Source organism: Vanellus vanellus, assembly GCF_965231255.1.
Source record: "Vanellus vanellus genome assembly, chromosome: 6".
Classification (NCBI taxonomy): domain Eukaryota; kingdom Metazoa; phylum Chordata; class Aves; order Charadriiformes; family Charadriidae; genus Vanellus; species Vanellus vanellus.
Window position 1 is genome coordinate 13,734,538 of NC_138911.1, and position 24,126 is coordinate 13,758,663.

Here is a 24,126-nt window from a genome sequence, read left to right on the forward strand (position 1 = left end):
CGCCCGCCCCGCCACTGGGCATGTGCGGGGCGCCGCGGCCGGTAGGGGCCCGGCTCGGCTCGGCCCGGCTCGGGTTGGGTCGCTTCGTGGCGCCCCCGTGGCGGGCACGGCCGGCCCCTGAGGCGGGTGAGGGACGGGCAGCCCTCACAGCCCGCTGAGGCGAGGGAGAGGTGTGAGGAGAGCTGTGCTAAGGCTCGTCTCAGTCCAGCCCTACCGGCAAAATCTGTAAATTTCAGTAACTCGGCCCAAAATGGCTGAGGAGCCACGGCCTGGGGACTCTTAGCAAAAGCTTAACGCAGCCTTTAAGGGAAAATAAGTGTTTTCTGTTCACCGACAGCGGGCCGGTGCCTCGCGGTGATGTGGCCCCGCTGGGACGGGGTGGCTGCAGCCCACCTCTGCCGGGGACACCACGGGGGAAGGCGGAGGCCGGCTGGGAGCAGAGCGCAGTCCCGGCTCCTGGGGCAGCCCGGCTTTTGCTGCCGGGGCTGTGGTACAGGCCGCCATGCCCTCGTCCCAGCAAGGTCGGCTCTGCTCCGGCACCGTGGCCACGGCAGAAGTAAAGCCCATATACTGACCGTGTAAATGCCTCCTCCGCCCCTTTGGCTGTGTCAGCCTATACGCTTACAGAAACAGTTCCTGACTTCATGGAAAAAAACATGGTCTGAAGAGAGAAGGAATTTGTGAAAGATAAGGATTAATGAAGAATACAATCTCTATTTGCTTTGAATAATGGCAGCCTGGCCTCTAGTATCTCAGAAGTTTTGTTGTAGGTGACATTTGTACTGTGTATGCAGGAGATATTTAAAGAAAAGACAGGTACGAGTTAGCCGAAGTCACCTTTTCTCACAGAATAAGCATCGTGGAATAAACCCCCAAAGAGTTAAGCGTGGCACCTGCTGTTCCCTGGACAGGCTAAGATGGAGGGGGGCACCTAAGTGACAAAGATGTGAAGCTTTGACTCGCTAAGCCGTCCCCAGATTGCAATGTTGGTCTTCTGCTTGATGGTGTGAGCTCACATGGAAGAAGGGTACGGTACAGGTTACCCCATTGCAAGGTCTTGCAGAATTAGGAGGGGTGAATGATTAAGGCTGTGGAAAGGTGCGCATCTGAGCAGAGAGTGAATAAAAACGTTCACCTAAGAAAACAGAGACGGGGGGTTTAAAAGTAAGCGTCTAGAAATAGTAGAGCAGAAGAGCAGAAAAAGAACCGTCGTTCTGGATTTATAGCATAAAATCAAAGGAGATTATAATTTAGCCAATTAAAAACAGATGGAAGGAGATACTTTTTCACACAGTGTAACTGTATGGTAGAGTTCACTACCAAAGAACATGGCTGGGGCCAGGAAGCTGGCAAGAGCCAACAGAGGATGGCACGCTTGACAGGTAACAGAAACATTACCATATTCTTCACGGTCATCAACTTTTGAGAGGCTATTTTGTTTTAAAGCCAGAAACTGGAATTTAAACATTTTCCAGAAGTTGAAGTGAGATCTACCTTTAAGGAAGAATTCTCTCGCATCTATAAGAAAATTCGCTGCTTTCTTGACCAGCACCAGGCACTGGACTTGGCAGACCTCCGTTCCAGTCAGGCACAATCTGGAACTGTAAAATAAGGGGCTTCACCACCACCTGACAGTGTTATGAGGAGGCGGCTGCAGGAGGGAGAGCCCATCTCCCGATACTCAGCTGCATACTTTTTAAGTATGCCCTTTTACTGAGGCTTCTGCAGAAAAGAAGAAAGATGGAAACTAGAAGGGTTTCACGTGTTCAGAGTCAAAAGCTCTCAAGAATGATGATTAGAATATCTGTTTTCAAAAAGCCACAAGTGTAAGGTCTGATAGATGAGCTAATGCACACACATCAAAAAGATCCCTCTGAAGCTCCGAGTGATATGAAATATGGAAGTGCTTTACTGTCATTTAAACAGCCCAAGACCATGTTTATGTTAACAAATACAAAGCACGCAGGGTTACTAGATGGTCAAAATGGGAGACTGTCAGGGTGTCCTGGAAGATGGGGGTGCACAAAGCATAATGTCCATCTAGGGAGAGCTGACACAGAGGAGAAGAAAGATCAGGAAAATTGTATGGGGAGAAGGGAATAACAATTATTTCATATTTTATCTGCCTTGTAGGGTTTGTTTATGCCTCAACCTCTTCCTCATCCTCCCCCACCCTGATTCTTCCTCATCACTTTACCATCTTGGGTCACGTGTTTTTATACTGCTTTGGTTCTTTCTCCAGCTTTGGTTATTTCTCCCTGGCAATGCTCTGCCCCCGTTTCTGAAGCGGGTGAGCTGAGCAGAAAGGTGAATACCAGCCCTCTGCAGCAGTCAGTGTTAAGAGCAGGGTAACTGCACATCTCTAACTCTGAGCAAGGTCCCAACTCACCTCTGGATGTCACTCTGCTTTGTCTGCGTGGCACACAGAGCTAACTGGGAATGACAGGGCAAGAGTTAAGGAGGAATCCTTGCCGAGGGGATGACCAAGGCGTTCATTTTGCTGTGTAACAAGCCTCAAGATTGCCCTTGAGGTGCAGATCCATTCAGTGATGTTTCTAATAATTTTCAGCAGCTCAGGGAAGACCTGGCTTTTGCAGGTGCCAGTTTCCTCAAGTACTTCTACAACAAAAACTAGGAAAAAATACCGGTGTGTAACAAATAACCCTGACGTGCAATGATGATTTCTAGATACTGTCTGTAAAGAGTACTTCTGAAAAGCCGTGCTTAATTAGTTTCAGATACCAACCTGATAGGCAAGATAGTCTGTTAGCAAAACAGTGCTTTCAAGGTTCAACGATGGATGTATGAAAGAGATGGAAAGCAGCAGCGTAGATGCAAACCTAGCTCCTCCACTGCCAAACGTGTCTCACCGAGTACCATCTTCCTCTATGTAGTGTGCTACCATTCCAATTATCCCTATTTTGTCTGCTATGTAAAATAAGCGTCCTGCTAATAATACAATAATAATGATGAATAATACAACACAACTATATCTACCAGTTGAAAACACCTGCATTTGCAACTGAAAGCCTTCTGGCAATCTGGGTACAGAGCAAAACATCAAAGCAGGAGGACTCTGCTGAAAGGGAGTTGGGAGAACCTAAACAAGCAGTAAAATAAGAGACAGATGTAAGCTCTTTCTTAGCTGTACAGATTAATAACTTTTTAAAGTCTAATTTTGCCATGATGAGGGAATCAAGTTCTTATAATTTAGCTTATGAAAAATATAAAGCAAGTAGTAAATGTATATACTCATCAGAAAAAGTGCACGGGGTATCTTTTGTAGAGAGGTTTTTATCTATCTATATTCCTGTTGTTCCTCTCTTTAGAGCCACTGTTGGTTCTGCACTAGTGAGCATGGCACTGTTCAGAGTTTGTGTGCTACAGGTAGAAAGGTCTGCTTAGAAGGTTTCCTACATCTCATAGCTGCTATAGTAGGCTCAGGGTATGTATTGAATTAAATTCCTGACTTATTTGCCTTTTTAGCTGACCTGAAAGGTTGATTTTAGACAAAGGAAAAGTATAGTAATGAACATCATAGATTTTCTTATTTCTGGATCTGTCCTGGATTCAGGCTGTGGTGTAACACATGTCCTAAGTCACAGTTCCTAAGCCGTTCATAAGACATGTGAGAAACTAATTCGATCTTCACTCTTCAGGTCTTTTAAAAGGGCAAAAGCTGACAGTTTGTTGTCTCTGGATCAGCTCAAGCATAGTGCAGAAAACACTTCTATCTGGCATTTTAAATATTACAATAGCACAAATAGGACAGATTTGGCATAAACGTGTAAGGATTCTGGGTTTTCCTTTATTGGCTTGGACATTTCTAATTGTAAGCTCCAAATGACAAGGAATAGGGATATGTTTGTGCTGGCATAACTAGAGAAGTGGTTGTGTTTAGATGTTTCCATTCCAATATATCCAAAATCAAGCTATCGTATTTGAAGTAAAACCATGCCAAATAAAACTTATCTGCATTCATTACAAACCTAGAGTTCCTAACAAAGTTCATCAACTTTTCTATATAAAGCTCAGATGAGTTGTGAGGGTATCCAGGATATTTTGTTTGTTTGTTTGTTTGAAAATCAAACTGTGCAACTAACCAGGACCAGATACAAAAGCTGAGGTTTTTTTATAATGGGCTGAAATTCAGCAAGTTCAGTGGATTTCTTCCCAAGCAGTGAGTTCTGGAATGTGTTGAAACAAATTCAGAATAAACTCTAGGGATCATAGTAAGGGCATTAAAACTTTCACAAATCAAAAAAGAAGAAAATACTTACAAAAAGTGAATACAATCAAAGCCCTGAATGTTAATTTTAGACATAAACGCTTAAATAGTACCAAAGACACGATAGAGATAATTCTGCTCATTGTTGCGGGCTTTGGATGAGGCTTATGCCAAGTTCACTGTCCTTGTGCCTTAAACAGAAAGAAGACCAGGTTAAATCTTGTTTCCCTAGTAAGAAAAATAGGCATTATTTTTGATATCCCAATTTCAACTACAGCAAGAAAATTTTGTGATAAAGGTGAACAATTTGGAGATGAGACTCTGGGAAGGAGAAAAATTGGTATATGAAAGATTTATTGCAGCCTTTACATGGTTGATCCTCTCCATCTCTCCATGAAAGCTCACTTTTCCTTACTGTATTTCATCTATGCTCATTCCAATAAGTACATTTCTGTTTCTTTATTGTGAGGCCGTGAAGCATAAATACCGATCGCTAACACACTGAAATAAAATCTATTCGGAAATGAAAGAATAGAGTTCCCTCGCCAGCCAGAGTGATTTTTCATGTTCGTCACTTCAGTTTGAACTTGCCTGACTCCACTGAGAACCTGCCTAATATCAGATTTTTTACAATTAATATCAAGCTGACACCTACATCCACATATTTCTATAAACCAAGTAAGTATGAGAAAATGTTAACTTTTGAGAAGTGAAAGTTGCTAAACTCACTTTGCCAGCACTAGAAATCAAACCTTGTACACCGCTATCCTGGTGTTTGCCACTGGTGATGCAGTGGCAAACACCTACTAAATAAGTTATTATTTCAGTCTGACAGCAGGTCCTGCAACAACACTTAACATCTCTCTCAAAATTTTGCACTGGATATATCCAATGCTCCGATTCTCCACTGTGAGCAATGAACCCTGTTATTCAGGTAAAAACAAAGTCTCTTGCATTGAGACAGACTAACCTACGTGACTGCTGTACATAGTCACTGAAACTTGAGTAAGAAACTGGTATAATCATAATTAGAGCTCCTGTCATCTTCGGAATTGCTGTCCCATTGAACACCGATCTAAATCCAGTGGGACTGCTAGAAGTGGATTCTGCCACATATTCCCTTCAGACTCCCCTTTTTACTGCCCTCTAACATTATTCCTACATCCTGATACTTAAAATGATTGTTTGTGGAGGATGAATTTTCCTATGATTGTGCTTAAATACAAAATTGGATAATCCTATCTCATTTCAGCATACTATTTCACATCGGTTTTGCTTTTAAAGGTTATTTTTTCCTTTGAAGGTTATTATCAAACCACATTTTACACAGCAATTTTGCTCTCATCTCTTGCACTGATGCTTTTTGAACTTCTCTGAACCATTCACACTATTTACATGTCACTCAAGGCAGTTAGAATACCAAATAAAAAAAGTCGTTTTCAAAAAGACTCCCCCACCCAAAGTGCACGTCTCTCTCCTACAAGACAGGTCTAAATTCCTAGCAAACCAAATGCCAGTTTACTGCCCATGAAAATTATCAGTCACTTTTGTTTGTTTTTCTCTTCTGAAAATCAAGGGTAGTTTTCGGTTCTGACCCTTGTTTTTTTTTTTTTTCCTTCTCTTCCCCACGGAGTCACAGGATGAATGGCAATGGAAGGCATTTCTGGAGATCATTTTGTCCAACCCCTCTGCCTAGAGCCACGCCATCTACAGCAGGTTTGTCAGAGCTGTGTTCAGGCAAGTTTTTCATTATCTCCAAGAATGGAGACTCTGCAACTTCTCTGGGCAGCCTGCGCTGCTGTTTGACCAGCCTCACAGTCAAAACGTGTTGTCTTATGTCTAAATGAAATTTCCTGTATTTCAATTTGTGCCTGTTACTCATTTTGTTCCTCTGAGCTAAGATGCATCATTTTGCAGTCCACCAGTAAGGGGGGAACATACTGCATTTCTCTTTGTCTTCCTGGTAAGTCCAGAGGACCCTGAGGTGTCTTCCAAGTCAGACCGGGAGAGCCATGCTAAAATTCTCGTAAGCTGCTAGCGAACGGCAGCATGTCTTAGCCTGCTGAAAGGATAAGCCCCAAACTGTTTCTTCATAGTAGTTTTTCCTTTGCAGCCTGGTGAGTAGGCAACTGTACTTAACACCGCAAAACCTCAGGATTAATCTGAAACTAAGTATCCTTCATAGCTCTTCTGTAAAAGCACTCATAGGCATTTATTCCAGTTAATGTAAATCAAAAAAATTCCATTGAAATTATAGATCTAAAAGTGGCTACCCCAGCTGAGGATATAGTTTTAAATGTTCATGCTTAGCTACTGGGGAGCTAAACAAAAACCCAAACAAAATCCTGTATAATTTCAGAGATGTTTCCAACTCAGGGATGTTTCAAACTCAGACATGACTTATCTGCCCTTAAAAGCTGTTAACTTCACCTGACAATGAGCCAGAAAATTGAAATGCTCCCAGCAGAACTTATAAGTAGAACCGGAAATGGTTTGCCATAGGTGTTCATTTGGAACACCATGATAATGACCTTCTCGTTTTATACCCTCTAGATTTCTTCTTCCATCAAACATGATTAGTTGAAGAAATCAGTTTATTTATAAAAAAAAAAAAGAGCCGTGGGTTTTGAAAGAATTAACGTTCTGTTACACTTTAGCACAGAGTTGCAATCAAATTAAGATGAGGTTGAGTTCACTGAACAAGGAAAAAAGATTTGAATGGTTTTGTTTGGAGTCAAAGCAGCTAGAAAAATAGGAAACTAACTTCCGAATAGCTGAGCATTTTTGTAACTGGAAAACATTCTACAGTCATCAAAGTCTTCAGATGATATTTGAGATTAAATAGTATCAAGTTATTATTTTCATTTGCTTGCTTTAAAATGGTCTAGCTAGTAAAACTTTTCAAAAAGAGCAGGAATAAGTATTTAAATTATTGGTTTTCTGCACCCTTTCCAGTAGAATGTGTTAAATATATTTGAGCTTGCAATGGAAACATCTGATTTTCCCTCAGAATTTATGCAACTTATTAGCTTGACTTACTGCAATCATCTGCACTTCTGGCCAATATATGACACTATGCGTAATATGACTGGTTTACATCATCTTTGTAATGCAATAAAATGCCGCATTCACATTAGAGATGATAAACTGAGGCAAGAGCTAGATGATTTGGTTTGCTACAGCTATATAGAAAGTCTCTCGATAAGCTAGGAACTGATCAGTTGATCTTCACTGAAACATCCATCTACAGCGCATACAAATTATATTCTGGGTATGATGTGCCAAGTGCTTTCCGAGTCCTCCGTATTTGCCAGTACAAGGACAGGATGAGAGCGCATTGCTTACTCAGTGTTTCCCTGAATTACAATCTAATGCAACTGGTAATAATTTCAAATATACAGATACACTAAATTAACTTAAGCAGCTGGCTGAGAATTTCTGTTTGCAAGAGCTATTAATGTTATTGATTGCACCACACTATTTTTTCACTTTAGCTCAATAGATGACTGAAGCTGTGGCCAAATAGTTCAACATAAGCTAAATGTGAGACACTGGGTTCAATAACCCAGTCCAGCCTAAAGAGACTTTTTTATTTTGTTATGTTTCAGCATATTCTTATGAAATGTTGTAGTTCGCTGTTTACCAGGTTCTCAGTGATTTGGCTGGCAGAGTTTAACAAATACTTGCTGGGCAGCTCCCAGCTCCCACTGGCGAATGTCAGAGCAGTTTCTTTTTGACTGGTGAAGAGGTAGGTCCCCATGTGGGCGCTGGGGCACTCCCTGCCTACAGCCCGGGGATCTCCATGGGCTCATCGTGCAGCCCCTCTGCAGCCCAGCGCCCACCTCCAGCACACCTTCCCGCCAACACATCACACCCACCCTTGGCAGGGCCCTCCTGCACCCACTTGCAGAGGCCCCCCCGGCACTGCAGGTGGTCCCATCTGACTGCACATTTGCCAGCCCCTCTTGAAGGCAACACCTGAAGGGTCTGGCACGAAGCAGGTGATGTCCTGCCACCTCAGAGGGGAGGGCACCTGCGTCAGGCCAGACCCTGCTGTGCTGCAGCCCTCAGCACGACACTTTTCATTTAGAGGGGGAGAGCCCAACGCTGAATTATTAATGGTTCTTCTGTGAGAACTGTATCAGCTGCATCTGGCAGACCATAAGCACATTTTCCTCATTAACTTCATTAGTGGTTTGAGCAGAGTCCCCGCACCAGCAAGTACAAATCAAAGCAGTTTTGTTTGTTATTTTTCTGTAAAAAGAGTTGGAGGAACTATTGTTTGCAAAATATATTTCCTGGCAGCCAGACAGGAAGATAAGCTTTTAAAATTTCCCTTCTGGACATAAAATGTTAAGTATTTAAGCACCAATTAATTACTAAGCAAAACATACACTCATACCTTCAAATAGCTTTGTAAAGAAAACACAAAGGATCGTTAAAATAAGACTTCCACTTGAAAAAATTAAATTCTTCAAAGAGAGTTTTCTTGCATGGCAGAAGATAAGGTAAAGCAACATTTCTCATGTAATTTTGGGATAAGAATTAAAAACAGGAAAATAAATCAAATAGCGAAAGTGAGTTCACATCTCTGTAGTAAATATCGTATAGAAGTTACATGGATACAAAATTCTCTGAGCCTGTGCAGATTTTCCTACAGGGAGATGACTGTATGAAATCTACTTTTTCTCCATTTTGCTTTGCATAAACCAATCTTCTTTTTTGGCCTCTCAGACCCTTTTCAGACAGCATCTAGTTTCTCCTAAATTATTGTAGATAGATATATCTGGATGTCCTTCTCTTTAATATCCAATGCAGGAATTGCTACTTTGACGCCTTGGGATTTCTTCACACTTCCTTATTAATGACAGTTCCATTCTCTTCTTCCAAGACAAATTCTGCTGCACCTGCACCTTCCTTGCATTTATACCACCTTTTCCCCTCTATCCTTCCAGTTGCATGGTCAGCTAGGTTCACATGTGAAACACTGTTATTCAGGTCTGGATCATAACATTGGTAATACAATTGTAACTACATTCTTCAATGCCCCTTCAGGAGCAGCAGGTTATAGAGGCAAACTGACTGAGTGCAGGGATAATTCCAGAATCACCCAAAATGTATTATTTATGACTAAATCAAAAGGAGACTGTGAGATCAACGCAACGTTCCTTCAGTGAATGCGCAGATACAGTACATGCTATGGAGAATGTGAAGTCAGAGAGATGATCTGCATTGGTAAAAGATACAATGCATTCACTTAAAAAAAAATTAAAATTGCAGAAGCTTAGTCACAGGCCTGGATTTAGTGAGAGGTCTGGGGAGAGGAAAAAAGGAAAGGGCATGAGACGACTCAGGACGTCAGCAGAGTCTGTTATTGCCTTGCTGCTGGTACCAGCCATCGTGCCCATTCCTGCACAAATGATGTGGCAGTGTCTCAGTTTACCTTCCTTCCTCTCACAGCTCTGTCTCCTTCTCATGAATCTAAAGAAACTATTAAGATTCTTCAGGAAAGATCAAGGTTCAGGTCTTCAGGAAGGGATTTTTACTGTCTCTGCAGTATTGCCCCACCTGCCCCTGGACAGCACAGTTAATCTCTGAGGGTCAGCACACTTTGACCGGAAGATAAGCAAGAAAGAAACCTAAGACAGGGAAGAAGTAGAAAAGAGCTGGGGGGGAAGGGAGTATTACAAAATGGGAGTGGAGATTAGAAAAAACAAACACAATTGTCTGCATTTACTAAAATTCTATTCCAAACCCACTGGTGGCCCCTTTCCCAGAGGGTACTAGTATGTTTAGATATGTTGTATATAGGTATAATATACATACATGTACCTCTACCATAATGAAGCAATTGCGCATGTTGGATATTTGGCACAGGTTTTTTGCTGCTATACCTACTGTGTGACTCTGCTCCCTCTCATGGAGTCTGTACCGTAACAACGCCCTTGAGGATTCACTCTGCAAAAAGCACTGCCTCTTCCTCAGGAACTGCCGAGCGGTTTCCACATTCTGACATTTGCTGTTTATTGATCCTTGTCTACCCCTACATTAGGAAGGTGGTAATGTAGCAGCCCGCTTACAACCAGTGCTGCATTGTACTGTAGTACGAGAGATGTGACTCTAAGACCTAGAGAAATTCCCTCCTGTACCTCTCAGCATGTTTTCCAATTTAACACTCAAGCAAGACCCAGTTAACGATAAGACCCTTCCTTGATGCAGAAATGTCAAAGCGAAACCAAGACCCAGTGAAGGAAATTAAGTCAAGGAGAAACAGAAAAAACACAACCAATCCAGAAAGCATTGAAAAAGTTCACTAAGGAGTGATAGGCAAATTGTTGTGGAAAAGGAAAGAACAACAGGCAGAGGGGAAAAAATATATAAAAAATACACCCAGAGAACAGGGGACTCGGGTCTAGAAGACAGAGCTGGAGTTAATAGACTAAATACAGTCAGAAAAACTACACAGAAAAGGTCCACATATCAGCAGGCTGGGAAAAAACGCAACACTTTACAACAATGAAAAGCCTCCAAAAATACTACATAGTGTACTAGGGTATTGGAGTAAGACAGTCAATTAGAAATGAGTCACAAATGAAATATGCAAAGGTATGCAGCACCTGAAGTGGTACAGAAGCAGATGGTGGGTATTGAGACTTTTTTTTCTATTTGCCAACTTCTTACTGCTTGATGGCAATGAATTTTGTTGCACAAAACGTGCCAGCCATACAGTAAATGAGCAACACTTGAAAGGAAACATACTGCATATTTTTCTGAATGGCAGATTTGACTTCATCTTTTAAAAAACAAATTGGCCTGTAGCAAAATATATTGTGTGCTAAGTTCTACTGAAAGTACCCAGCCTCACAGAGTGCTGTTCTTGGAGATGATGTATTTCCCTGCCATTTGCCCTAGCAAATATGAGTTGAAGTGTTCTTGGTTTTCCTTTTACTACTCACTTTGTGCGTAGACAATTCAACAGATCTAAATGTGTTATTACATTGAGATAAGATATTGTAGGGCAGTCTGTGGCTCAGATGCAAATTATGTTCTGGAAGGAAATAACTGGCAATAAATAGAAATTTCCAGAACTCCACTGGAATGGGTGAATTTATGCACATTTATTCTATGGTCACCCTAATATGATCAAGGTAGGGCTTCTGAGAGGAGGAAGATACAATTATGCTAGCCAGCCTGAAGATGTATTACACCGTGCTCTCTTATTGTCAATTTAGTACCAGCTTTCCTTGATAAAATTTTTAATTATTTGAAATTAAATCTCACTCTGGATATTTAGAGAAAATTGTTCATTAATTCAAATTTTTGGAAGAATCAGTGAATATAATTTCCTTTAAAATGACACCTGCGACTGAACTGTAAATCAGAAAAGAATACTGGAAAATTTGTAGGTTTTCGTATTGGCATCCTGCTTAGTGAAACTTCACTCTCCACCGGAGACAGGGTGGCAATAAAACAGAGGGTGCCTGTGTGCATATTGCCCCTATGCTGAGATGAGTCTACTTTCCTCCCTTCAGTGTAGCAGTAGAAAAAATATCAAGCAGTATGAGTAGTTAGTCCTGCCTGCTTACATGACACCAGCAGACATTGACCAAACGTAAAATGGAGACTCTGGGCTCTTTTAACACCTACCAATCAATGATTTGTGTCACTGCATAGAAATTATTTTCATTCCCCACTGACCTGAAACGAATTCTAAGCAGCTACAAAGGGAGATGCGCCTCTGTCCCAACTGCAATCTCAAGAGCAGAATTGATTAAATACATTTATCTTGAAAAACGTCAGGTTTTCAGCATCGCAAAGTTATTTCTAGAGATGCTCGTGTTATGTCTCCTATCCTGTGATCAGCTGCATCCCTGAAGCAATCTATCACCCCTTTATTTAAAAGAAAATATTCATGCACAAAGGGAGTGTTATGAACACCTGTAGCCCCTGAAGAACAAGAGAACTCCAGGCATCAAAGCAAAGCATCAAAAGAGGCAACAAACCAGGAAACTGCAGTTTAACAAGAGCACATGAGATATTGAATTTCAACTGGATGAGATTCTCAGTCCAGGGCCTGATTACCTGATTTTGGTCAAGTCACTTCACCCTTACCTCTCTCTTTCCTTATGCGGTGTTTAAAGTGTAAACACACAAGGCAGTCAATGTGTGATGCAGGACAGCCCCTACATGTATTTTCGGCCCTAGCAGTGCCATTATCTGGATGGGGTGCTCTGCAGTATGAACCCCAAACAACCCAAAAAGCAGACATGAAAAAGTTCAGAAAGTTATTCAGAAACACGTCCGGCTGGAAGTGGCAACTTCTATTAAGAAGCCTTGCAAAATTCCAGCAGCAGCCACTGAGCATGCTAGACTGAAGACAAGCTAGGGTTTGGACTCCTTCCATACTTCATTTCAGTGGCATACATGCTGAAAATTCCTCCAGGCAACAGATTAATGCATGCAATCCTCCATAGCAATGCAGATAATTCACAGGTTATGTGCATCAAAATAATACAGAAAACAAAGATGGAGATATAACTTCTACAGAATTAAAAATCTATTTTACTGACAACACTTCTGATAATCTATAACTTTGCTAACTCATCTTAAAAGAACAATCCCCTCCTGTGCCATTATATAAAGGCACATGGGAGCTCTATGGCTCCCCAATTCCTCACATTTCTCCAAAAGAAAGATTGGTACTTTAGCGTGATCTCTGCCGTGAGTAAAAGGTGCCCGTAATGGTAGCAAAAATGGAAGGTGCAGAGGAAACAAAACCTTTCCTTTACAAAATGTTTCTTACCCCAAATGTCTTGGGGTACCTGAAGGAAAGAGATCTGCCAGCCTTAACGTGTGAGGAGCTGTATTGCCTGGACAGTAGGCTCAGTGGTTTCTCCTACTGCCCTCCCTATTGCAACATATCTGTCACTGGCCAAGACATGGTCAAAGATGTATCTGGAGATACAGAGGGGCAAGGGCTAAATGAACTCTTGTAAATTGTATTTACATCATTGGATGACAATTCCATGTGGCTACCACCCAACCACCATCAGCATCATCCAGAGATAATGCCACGTACTTTCAGTCTGTTCTCATCTTGCATTTAAAACTGATTTTTTTCTACAAAGTATTTCCGCATTATAAATGCACAGGGAAGGAGAAAGAGCGGACTGACTTTTGCAAAAGCAGAGATGTTCCAGGACAAGATCATCATTTATTTATTGGTTTAAGTCTGAATAGCTTCATCTGGGCTAATAACTCTTCTACGTTCGTTCTGTGTGTGATTTACTCTGGCAGACAAATTAGTAAGTGTAAAAAGATGGATAGAGCAGCCAAAATCTTTTCCATTTAAGTTCCAAGGGAATATAGCTGCTGCGTGGTAGCAAAACATTGAATAAGAGAATAAAAGTTCAAAGCTAAATAATTGAAAACTTGGTCGGGTAAAACCATCTCTTTTGCTAACCAACCCTGCGTAAGTGTTTTATGAAAAATACAGAGCCGAGCTCAGTTCCTGGTTAAAACCTATAATTATTTTATAAAGACGTATAGTAATTGAGGATGATTCAGAGATAGCTGAAGAAATAGCAGCTGTATCAATCTTCAGGGAAGCGGTTCACAGAACTACATTTTTAAAGACTCCTCAAGGGCAACTGCTAGCTATAGTCCATCTGTTCATAAAAATCAAAATGAGAAAAAAATCAATTGTGATTTAAATTTAAATCAGATTTCAAGCCTAAAGCTTTTAAATTTCTTTGTCTAAGATTGTTGGCACACAGGCTTTGTATTTAAGACCTGTGTGAACTATTTGAAAGAATGGCTGGCAGGTCACACCATTACATGTTTAGGCCAAATTTGTGAACGTTAATGAATTTTCCCCCCCCTTTTACTGCCAGTCAAAATGGTATCCTGAACTTCAGTTTCCGTAGCCCGGCCAGCACAGCAGCCCATAGCCCTTTTTTCTCCAGACCCCTCCGGGGAGGTAGTTTGCTGCCCCGGCCCTCTGCCAAGGCAGGCTCCTGCCCCTCAGGGAGGCCAAGTGGTGGCTCTCTGGCTGCATCTCTGTCCCCTCACATTTCATAAGCAGAGAGCCCTGACAATCAAGTTCCACATCCCTGGCTCGGATCAACGAACTGTAGGAAGAAGCTGGATGAAAAGATAATGACAGAAGTGAAACAGAAGTCACATCAAATATCATTTTGCAAATGAACAGGTTGGTTCAATGTCGCTCAGATCATAAGACACTGCGCATAGATATTAGTAGGAAACAGAACTCATACAGACAAATCGATGGGTATTCTCACATGCCAAGGGATGCAACCTGGGGATTAATAGAATTGAATTTGCTGTGGCAGCATAAACATCAAATTACATTTTTGCTGGGAGAACAGCAATGCTAAGAGCTAATACCATTGCAAGACCTCTTCAGTGTTTTTAATTGCATTAGCAATGCGAGGTCAGGCATTTGTCCTTTTGTGAGACCAACTTCATGTTATTAATCTGCAGACAAAACTCTGCATGCAGATGGATTTATCAACATCGTCTGTGTTACTTGAAATACATACTGCAAACTCTGTGGAGGCAGGGAAAATATTGTGTGTAGCAATAAAAACTGCAAATCAAACTCCAAATTTGCAAAAGGACTAGCAGAACTTCACTGAGTTGGAGTGAGTGATGAAGATTTACATCAGCTGAGAGCTTGGTCCATAATTTCTGTAATACTACATAAATCGTCATAAAACACGACAGATGCAGTATTAATGATGAGCTGCTAAAACTTAACTGGAGTCTCCCTCAAACTTTGCTGCTTCAATCAGTGCTTAAATATAGCACTTGTGGAATAAACTGCTCCTTCATTCCAAATCCATCAAATTTTCTATTTTGCATCTCCTTGAAGTGATGGCTTTTTGGCTGGGACAAACTTTAGAGTCGGGTCTTTGCTGGTCCTGGTCTAGAGTTCCCTTTGAGAGTATGGCCTTCCTCCGCTTCTGAGGATGCGTGAAATTTGTATGAAAGTCAGGTAATCTGATGGGCAAACAAGCTCCCTCTCACTGAGCCCGGAGGGAGAACAAGCTGACACTAGATGAGGATGAAGGGGAAATCCACAATAACGAAGAAGGTAACTCCCAGAACCAGCTTTCCTATCCTTCGCCCTCCAGGCAGCGAGGAGAAGGGTGTGCAGAGAGCGTGAGAATGGCACTTTCACACGCTTCAGCAAGACAGGAGCTCTGCCCACAGTACCGCTAAATAAAGGATGGACACCTATCAGTGCAGGAAGATGGCACGTGGGGAAAGCAAGAGAATATTTAGCCCTCCCTCTGGCCTCTTGGGGCAGAAGCCCATCCCACCTCACTGCTGTGCTTAGCCACAGCCTTTTCAAGACCTTGGCCCTGCAGGTGGCTGAAGGGACTGTCATGCAGCAGCAGTCACCTTTGTCAGAGGAGCTTGGGAGGCCCTGTGAAAATGGCACCTGCGCTGAGGATCCCATGCATCCAGAAATCACACCGTGCTTCTCCAATGCTGCAGCACTGGATGTAAAAAATCATACCATTCCCCAATAAAATGAGGCTATTTTGAGCTGGCTCTTGGATTTTAGCTTTAGGATTCTGGTTTTCACATTTTCTGTACAACAGGGAGCGCTGGAAGTATTTTCCCTGTAAATGGACAGGCGTAAGAAATCACAAATGCTGCGACTTTAGGCTGCATATCACAAGAGTCTCGAAGTGCTGCAAAAGCAAGCAGTAATGTTGAGCGGATGTACAAGAAGTCCAGCTGATTTCAGTGAAAGTGTTCAGTATGCACCGGCGATTGTGTGCACAGGTCACCATGAAATAATACACATTGTAGCCGTATGTATGCAGCATTAGCATATTAATTCTGTTGCAGACAACAGTACTAATATGGTCTTGAGCCATTTACTAATCACTAAATAATTAACTTTACCACCAATATACTTTCGATTAATCGTTTTTCCGTAACAGTTGAAAGTGGATCAGACCCCAAACCATCAATATAGCAACTTTTTCCAGTACTTTGCATTTTCTTGGGAGATGAACTAGGTAAATTAACTAGTCTTTTCTCAGCTGCAGTATTGATCACCCGCATGAATAAGTGTCATTTAGATCAGCAGCAGCCTCCATTCTAATAGTTTATGTGAAAAAGAAAATGGAAATTAAAACATTTTTTCAAGCTACTTGTTGTGAACAGTGTTGGCACTCTTGAGCTGGAAGATGCTGACTCAACAGCACTTTCATAGATGAGAATTCCTCCAAAGAAATGGAGAAAAATAGAGGACAGGGAGGAAAAAAAAAAACAACAACACATCATAGGGCCAAATCCTGGCCCACAATAAAGCTGTTCTAGGAAAACATTGGTGATGAAGAGCTGATATAGGAGCACTTTTCAATTGTCAGAATGATATTATCTCAGATTCACCCCAATGTCAGCATCTGAGAGTGGTTTAGCATGCTGCCTCCAATCCGGAGGCAAAGCCTCCTATTCAGACCTAGTCATGGGCAGCCCATTTGGTAAATGGCTGCTTTCACCGTCAACTCCAGGGTCTCCAAGTTGTACAAAGCTACACCAAAAGCTGAATGGGTCCAGAAAGCTTCTGCTGCTCGTTGCAAGGTGTTAGACTTTTGCTGCAATAGGCAAGCAGCTCCTGTAGCAACTATACCTGTACCCCCCCAAATTTACAGACTTTCTCGCACAAAATGGAAATTTCACAAGTAACTTGGAGAAAGTAACTTCACAAGTAACTTGGAAGCTTCTCCTAAGAACTGTTTCCTTAGAGGACAACAGCATTGCTAGAAATTGTTGCTTGTGTGACTTGACCCACAAGGAACTTAAATGGTTGCAGATGGAGCAGACTTTGCATTTTCATTTGATTTCTCTTACAAATTTGTAAGAGAAATATTAATAGCACACTAATGGTAGCAATTACTATAATGAATGTAACAGCTGGTACCAGCAGCTGAGCATACGTTTTGGTTTTATACTTTCCATGTACTGCATGAGGTGGCTCTGAGCAGTTGCAAACACTGTCTCTCACTTTTCCTCTCCGAGGAGTCTATTTTCAGCAAGTCTGTGCTTACGGCAAAAAGATGGAGAGCTACTTTTGTAAATATGTCACCTCTCAGGAGGTTACTCACAGCTCTAAGAAATAGGTAACATGTTCAAAGTATGGTCAGTCTCTCAACCTACTCTGGTCCTCTTGAGTTTCACCACCAAAGCAAATACCTTTCAGTTGTGCACCAAGCAGTTTGTTCCTCCTCCTCTTCCTAAAGAGAAAATTGAGTGGAGGGACTCCTGCAGTCAAACTAGGAAGCAAGAAACAATTCTGCTCACTTGGAAACATTTACAAACAAAATGATGTCTGGGCTCCCGCCTGCCCTGCCTCTGAACAGACCTCGTGACAGTAAATGAAACAGAAATGTAGTACAGACACTAAGAAAGGGCAGAAAGGAAATAAGAAAATTGTTCACTCGGATTAAAGCCACAATTTTAATTAAGAGTGAATTAGCTCTTGCTCTGCAGGACATGGGCGTCTAGCAGCCATTAGACTGGTACGTTTTAGTCAAACCCATATGATGATGCCAACCTCCTCAAAGGCAATTCAGTTCAGGGGTTTACCTCCAAATTCCCAGAGGTTGCCACATTTGCCATTCAGCGTTCCTGCTTTAAGCTTGGAATTCAAGCCTATTCAAATGCTTTACTGCATTCATATGCTTTTCATGCTAACACAGTCTATGTACTAAGGAGCCTGAGGCACTTCCAAGCTTCAGTAAAAGCCTGCAGGAACTGAACTGAATTCGGGAAACAAAGGAATGGTGAAAGGCAGAGGGCACGTCTGGTATGCGCTTTACACGGTGTGAAAGCTTAAAAGGCTACATTGACTGTACCTGTCCTCTGTTCATCTACTGAACATTCAAGGTTAATATTCATTGAATCAGAATTCTTTCCTATCCTAAGATAAGAAATTTCAGATTCCTTTTTAAACCAGGTCTCAGTCTCTTAATCAATCAACCAAAACACTACAGAAGTACTTTGTTTCTCCTGAAGAGTTACATGTTCTAAAATTACCTCAAATCTTTCTCCGAACAAAACGCTTCCAGAATTCACCAAGCTCCCAGGCTAACATCCACATCTATTATCACATTTGGACTTCGCTCCGTCTTCTAAACCAACAGTACTGTTACCCCATGATTTTGTCCTGAAGGACTATTCCAGCTTACACTGCCGTTATGAAATGCAATGACTGCATTTTTAAAACTCTTCTCTGTCAAATACTTAGGGTGTGAACAAAACATAAATTTTACATTTAAACTTTATGTGCATTCAGCAGGACATTATGCAGCAATCCTCAATGTCAAAAGATGGAAAAGACAGTGGTAAGGCAGAGAGCAGAGAGAATACACCAAAATCTTGTTGAAGGGAAATTAATTTCCTAGAAGCAACCAAAGACAAAATACTGTTTTTTCATGCTAAAATACAGCTTTAGGATCTTTACTGTTCTGACATTGCTGGAATGCAAATCTCAAAGTACAAGGCTCAGAGAAAAACAAAGACAAGTAGCATATCCATTAAAGTCTGCAAAAAAAAAACCCAAAAGGACAACTTAAAGGCAATCTGTCAGTGTAACAGCAAAACAGGCAGTATTGCTGACTTCAGCGACAAAGCAGACATTTTGAACAAATGAGAAGCTCCGAAGAAGAATTGCTGGCAGCTGTGTTAGAAGGACATTAAAATAATAAAAACCTGTGGTCACAAGGGCAAACGTTGGTACAGGTAAGTTATAGACTATTTCAGGACACAGGTTATTGAACCTCACAACTATAAGGGTCACCTACAACGTGGTCTCACATGTCTCTGTGGCAAACACATGATCAAAGAGAGAGACATCCTCAGATGACTCAGCTGCCACCGTGTCATTTTTAGACACCTTTGTCTCACTTGCTTAATCCCCAAAAAATCCTCTCAAGGAAAAGCAAAGCAGAAGTCCTATTTCTGCTCAAGTCGATGAGTGCCAGGTTGATGGGAATATAGCCCTAGAAAGTGTTGGCTGAATGTCACCACTGCTATAAAGTCTCTTTTGTTTAATTTTGTTTTCTTTAAAGATATGGAACCAAGACTATGGTCTTATTCAGATTCTAGAATATCATCCAGAAATGTTGTGGCAGTGTGACCCCATTGTAAAATTGTGGTAAAAGCTGTACAACAGCAGCAGGTATTCTGATAAGTCTTATATCTTTGAGAAAGTATGAAAAACAAGATCAGTAACGGATCAAAAAACGTACCTGACATTAAAAATTAACATAAGCTTCAAGATGATTCTGTACAGCCTTTTCTATGGTTTATTTTAAAAGTACCAGCTATAACACGAACACCTACAACGTGGGCAACTGTCTCGCTGGATTATTACGGGATTTTTATATTCATTTAATGCTGAAAAGGAGGTGGCTCATAGTCCAGGTGACATGTCATCCTTTTTTTTCCCTTTAATTTTCTTTACTGCATTATCTGCGCAACAGCTATGCAACAGCCTAGTGGAAAGGCACCGTACCGTGCATCAGGACACCTGGATTCTTCTCTTGACTCAGTCACTGGCTGACACTGACCTTGAGCAAATTTTTAATCTTTATTTTGTCCATTTTGTTCATTCTGGACCAGATTGGTCTCTGTTGCTATTACTGCAGTGCCCAGGGCTTTATGTAACCCAGCCTTTATGTAACACATTAAGACAAGCTGTAAATATGCAGGAGGAACAATACTACGTGCATTACAGAGACAAATGCCCATACAAGCTCAGGGGGAAGAATTTGTGCCTCCTTCGTAAGATGCTGCTGCAGTTCAGTGACTCAAGAGCCCCCTGCAATGCTGTGCCTTGCATCCACAGCTAGGACAGGTAATCAATTCACCAGCTGTATTCTCGCCAAATTACAGTATTATCCCTTCAGACCAAGTGGAAGAGGAGTTTCGTGGCAAAGATACAGTGTGGAAGGTCATGTTCAAAACCAGACTATTTCCTCTTTATTCAGGGCCTTATGAATTTACTTGTCACAGTCCTAAAGAGCCAACGCCACTGTCAGACAGGTTTGTAGGGGTAGCACGCTTTTCCACAGGCTAGAGAAGAAAGAATTACCGTGCAATATAGTAATGTAAAGAAAATCAAGTGCAACATTTTGTTTAAAGGTATAATTCAAATACACTTGGAATTTCAGAAAAAGAATTAAAAACTCAACGATGTCCCAAACTGGAGAGATAGTAACAAAAAGCATGAAAGAGAGAGAGGGAGGGAGGGAAGGAGGAAGAGAGGGAAGGAGGGGAGAGAGAGAGATGACAATGCCACAGACCTCAGCATTGATATTGTTTTCCAAGCTACATCCTGAATATTTCAGACACTCCCCATTTAGTTATGTTCTGCTCTGGGTTCGTTCCTTCCCTGACTGATGTGCCAGCTACTGAAAGCCTCTGATGAAGCTAGACCTCAAGGGGTTGCCCGTGCGCTGAATGCTAAGTCATATTCTTTTTAAATCTTGAGTTTTATTGTGTTCTGGCCCCTGAGACAGAGAAAGCAAAGCATTAAATACAACATATTTTTCAAAGCAATAACTATGATCAGGAGTATGTCTCTGCATAAGTCTCCCACCGAGTGAATAGTACGTGGGAGAATATATTTCTTGTCCCTAAATGCAGTCATAAACCATACCTGTGGGACTGTCCGTTTCATTCTGCATTAAAAAAAAAAAATGGTGGAGTCTCACATACTTTTCAGAGCCAGAAACACTTGCTGTACTGTTACCCCCATATAGCTGTTTCTTGTAATAAAAAATGCAGTTTGAAAGTATAGATTTTCTGTGCTTCGGTACAGTTGATTACTCCCAGTGCCCTGCCACACCTGCTGCTTTGCGTAACACAATTGAATTTTGCCATGTGGAAAGACACTGTCCCCATGAACCAAAGAAAAAAAGTCAATGAACCCAAAAACCCTCACCCAAGATAAAAACACCACAGGTTTCAGTCTTGAAGTAAGAAATTGCTGTGTTGTACATGCCGTCTACACTTAGTTTTCAGTATTCCTTACAAGTATTTGTTCTTTACGTCCTTGTCAAACAAATCCCTCAAAGACAACATTTCTGACCCTGCGATAAGCTGACCTTCTTTAATATATTATTTTCTTGCTCGCCCAGCCAATTTTTCTGTTTCTTTTGGTCTATGAGCTCTCATATCCTTTCCCATCAGTCCCACCGTTTCTGCAGAAACCAAAAAGGCACAAACTAAAACTAAGCTTTAGTTTAACTTTAAATCATTAAAGCTGGGTTTCAGGCAATTTTGTGAAAATTATCAAAAAGTGTAAAGAGGCTCTGTAATTACTAGAGAAAAACCATGAGCATGAACCTCAAACAGCATGTTTTTTCATTCATCTATTCAGTCAATAGCAAAGCTCCTTGAGCTTTTGTGTGAAAGATTAGGTCCCTAATATCACAACTAGTATTTTTAAACATAGTGCTTTGCTGCAGACTCTTAAATAACAGCCTGAGTGTCAGGTAATTTGCTGCAGTCTCTCTAGTGTGAAGACAATCTTCAGTTTTCCAACACATTTTCACAAAGAACCTCCTTATTCCTGCAGTCAACATTTATTGGTGTTTATATGATTTAAGTAATGTAAAGAAAATCAAGTGAACTTTTGAAGAATCAAAGAACTTTTAACGCCTGCAGGCAATCCTATCCAAGCTACCCACACTGACCCACGGACTATACTGTCCCTCAGAAAGTACTCTCACATCTGTACACAAATATATTCCACCATTCAAGATAAAAACATTGTATTACCTAAAATAATAGTGTGAGCCACTGAAGGAAGTTCAGTTACAAACTATTTTCAGGGTATATTCCTTCTGGATACAGAGCTGGTTTAACCTTTGCTGACAGCAATGCTTGACAGTCTGCTCAAAGGTATCTGGATCTCTGAACTACGTATTTTCCTTTTTCACTGGGGCGAAGGCTATGTGTGATGTCATGTAGCTGCGAACAGGGTGGTTTTGGCAAGGGTACATCCAAACGTAGTGGGTTTTGGCAAAGGTCCTCTAAGAGTCAAAGACCTTGAGCATGTTTCACAGGAAAAGGACCGCAGCAGCTTTTCTTACCCAATTTCACGAGGGACTGAGCTGAAAGCCCAGCTGATACTCTGCCAAATCAGCCCTGGGGTCTTCATCATGCAATTTATCCACTCCCCCAAAATCAGCAATGAAAAAAATCCGCGCATTGTTTCTAAATTAAGTGACTTACTGATGTCTTAGTAACTAGTCTGTTTTTATAATACAGCAGCCTAATGCATGTTCGTAGTCAGCCTGCAGAAGCTGGAGAGGAGAAGGGCAGCAAAACCCCATGAGCTGGAGCTCAAATGTCAAGGAGCACTTCTGCTTTCAGGATGCAGTTATCTGAGCTGTGCAGTGCCTTTATTGCAGCCGGCGTGGAGCACTGCAGAAGTCTGCAGGAGCACTGGTCTTGGAAATGAGAACATAACCCAAATTCTGCCCTGTTATACAAGAAAAATAATCTCACCAGGAAGCCTACCGAAATCAATAAACTTTTGCCAGGTTTACACAGAGATAACAGGGATTAAAAATGTGGCCTCCCATAGTATATGCTTTCAGCAATGACCACATAGATAGTGTCATATACAAATATCTGACTTGTTAAAATGAGGTTCAGCAATGCCAGATATGTGATTTTGGTATTTAAGTATTTTAGAACCAGCATAACCATTTAGCACATTACATTCAAAATGGCTTTTCTGCCATGGATCGTGTGGTGAAAATCCAAATGCAAGAATATTCATCCCTGAATATCATTGTTTTAATTGTGTTCCAGTGACTTAATATTTATGCATTTAGAAAGTAACTACTGTGGCATTTTAAAAGGTTCCTGTGAATGGTAGGCTGACAAGTGCTTGCATATCATTCTAAGTAAAACTACTTCACATTGTTCTGCTGACTATAACAACTATAATTACTCTTTTATTCAAAATGCTCAACATGTTTCAGGAAAGAATACAAAAGCTTCCCTTAGTGTTCTAATGAGTCTGCTTTCCACCGAAGAGCAAATCCTTAAGTAGTAGAACATGTAAATTAACAGTATTCCAAGACTTGCCCCAAATAAATACCACCCTGTCATTTGCAGTTAATTTGACTCAGCGTGACAATGCTGAGCTATTATGCTTTTGGGTGCTGAGCTTACAGAGAGGAAGGTAGCAGCGTGACAATCCACGGATTGTGCTTAGACAAACAGTTATCTGTCATGCTCGACGGGCTTTTGCTTGGCTTCATCGGCATCCTCACTATAGGCCTATGGAGAAGAAAGATAAACCTGGGTATTCAGTCAAACTATGAGCCATTTCTTTGTTCAAAAGTTGTGTTTGAAGATAGCCACAATGTTCTGAAACCTCATCAGTATTTTGAAATTACTCAGCAGCTCACAGGCAGTACATCCCTGAAACCCTTGGAAATATTACAGCGTATTTCACAGAGCCGGGAATTCATTCCCGGTCTGTTAATTTGCTGTGAAAAACTCATCATGAGTTTCTGCTGCTTGCATTAACATTAGGAAAGTACTTAATTATTTTTGCATAAAACCAGTCACTTCATGTAAATCAAGCATAGGAACACAAATTTTATGGACTAAATAACATTTTCAGAAATAAGTAAGTTCACAGCCATGCTTTTAGATCAATTTGACATAGAATAAAAATCCTGTGAACACAAAATAAGATGTAGCAGTGTATTTCAGTATCAGAACAGCCTGTTCAGGCCACAAAAGTGAGACCTAGTGAAAATGCATTTTTGAGAAATACTCCATTACTTCCACTAACAATTATAAGTTAGTGAAATTTCAAAGAAACT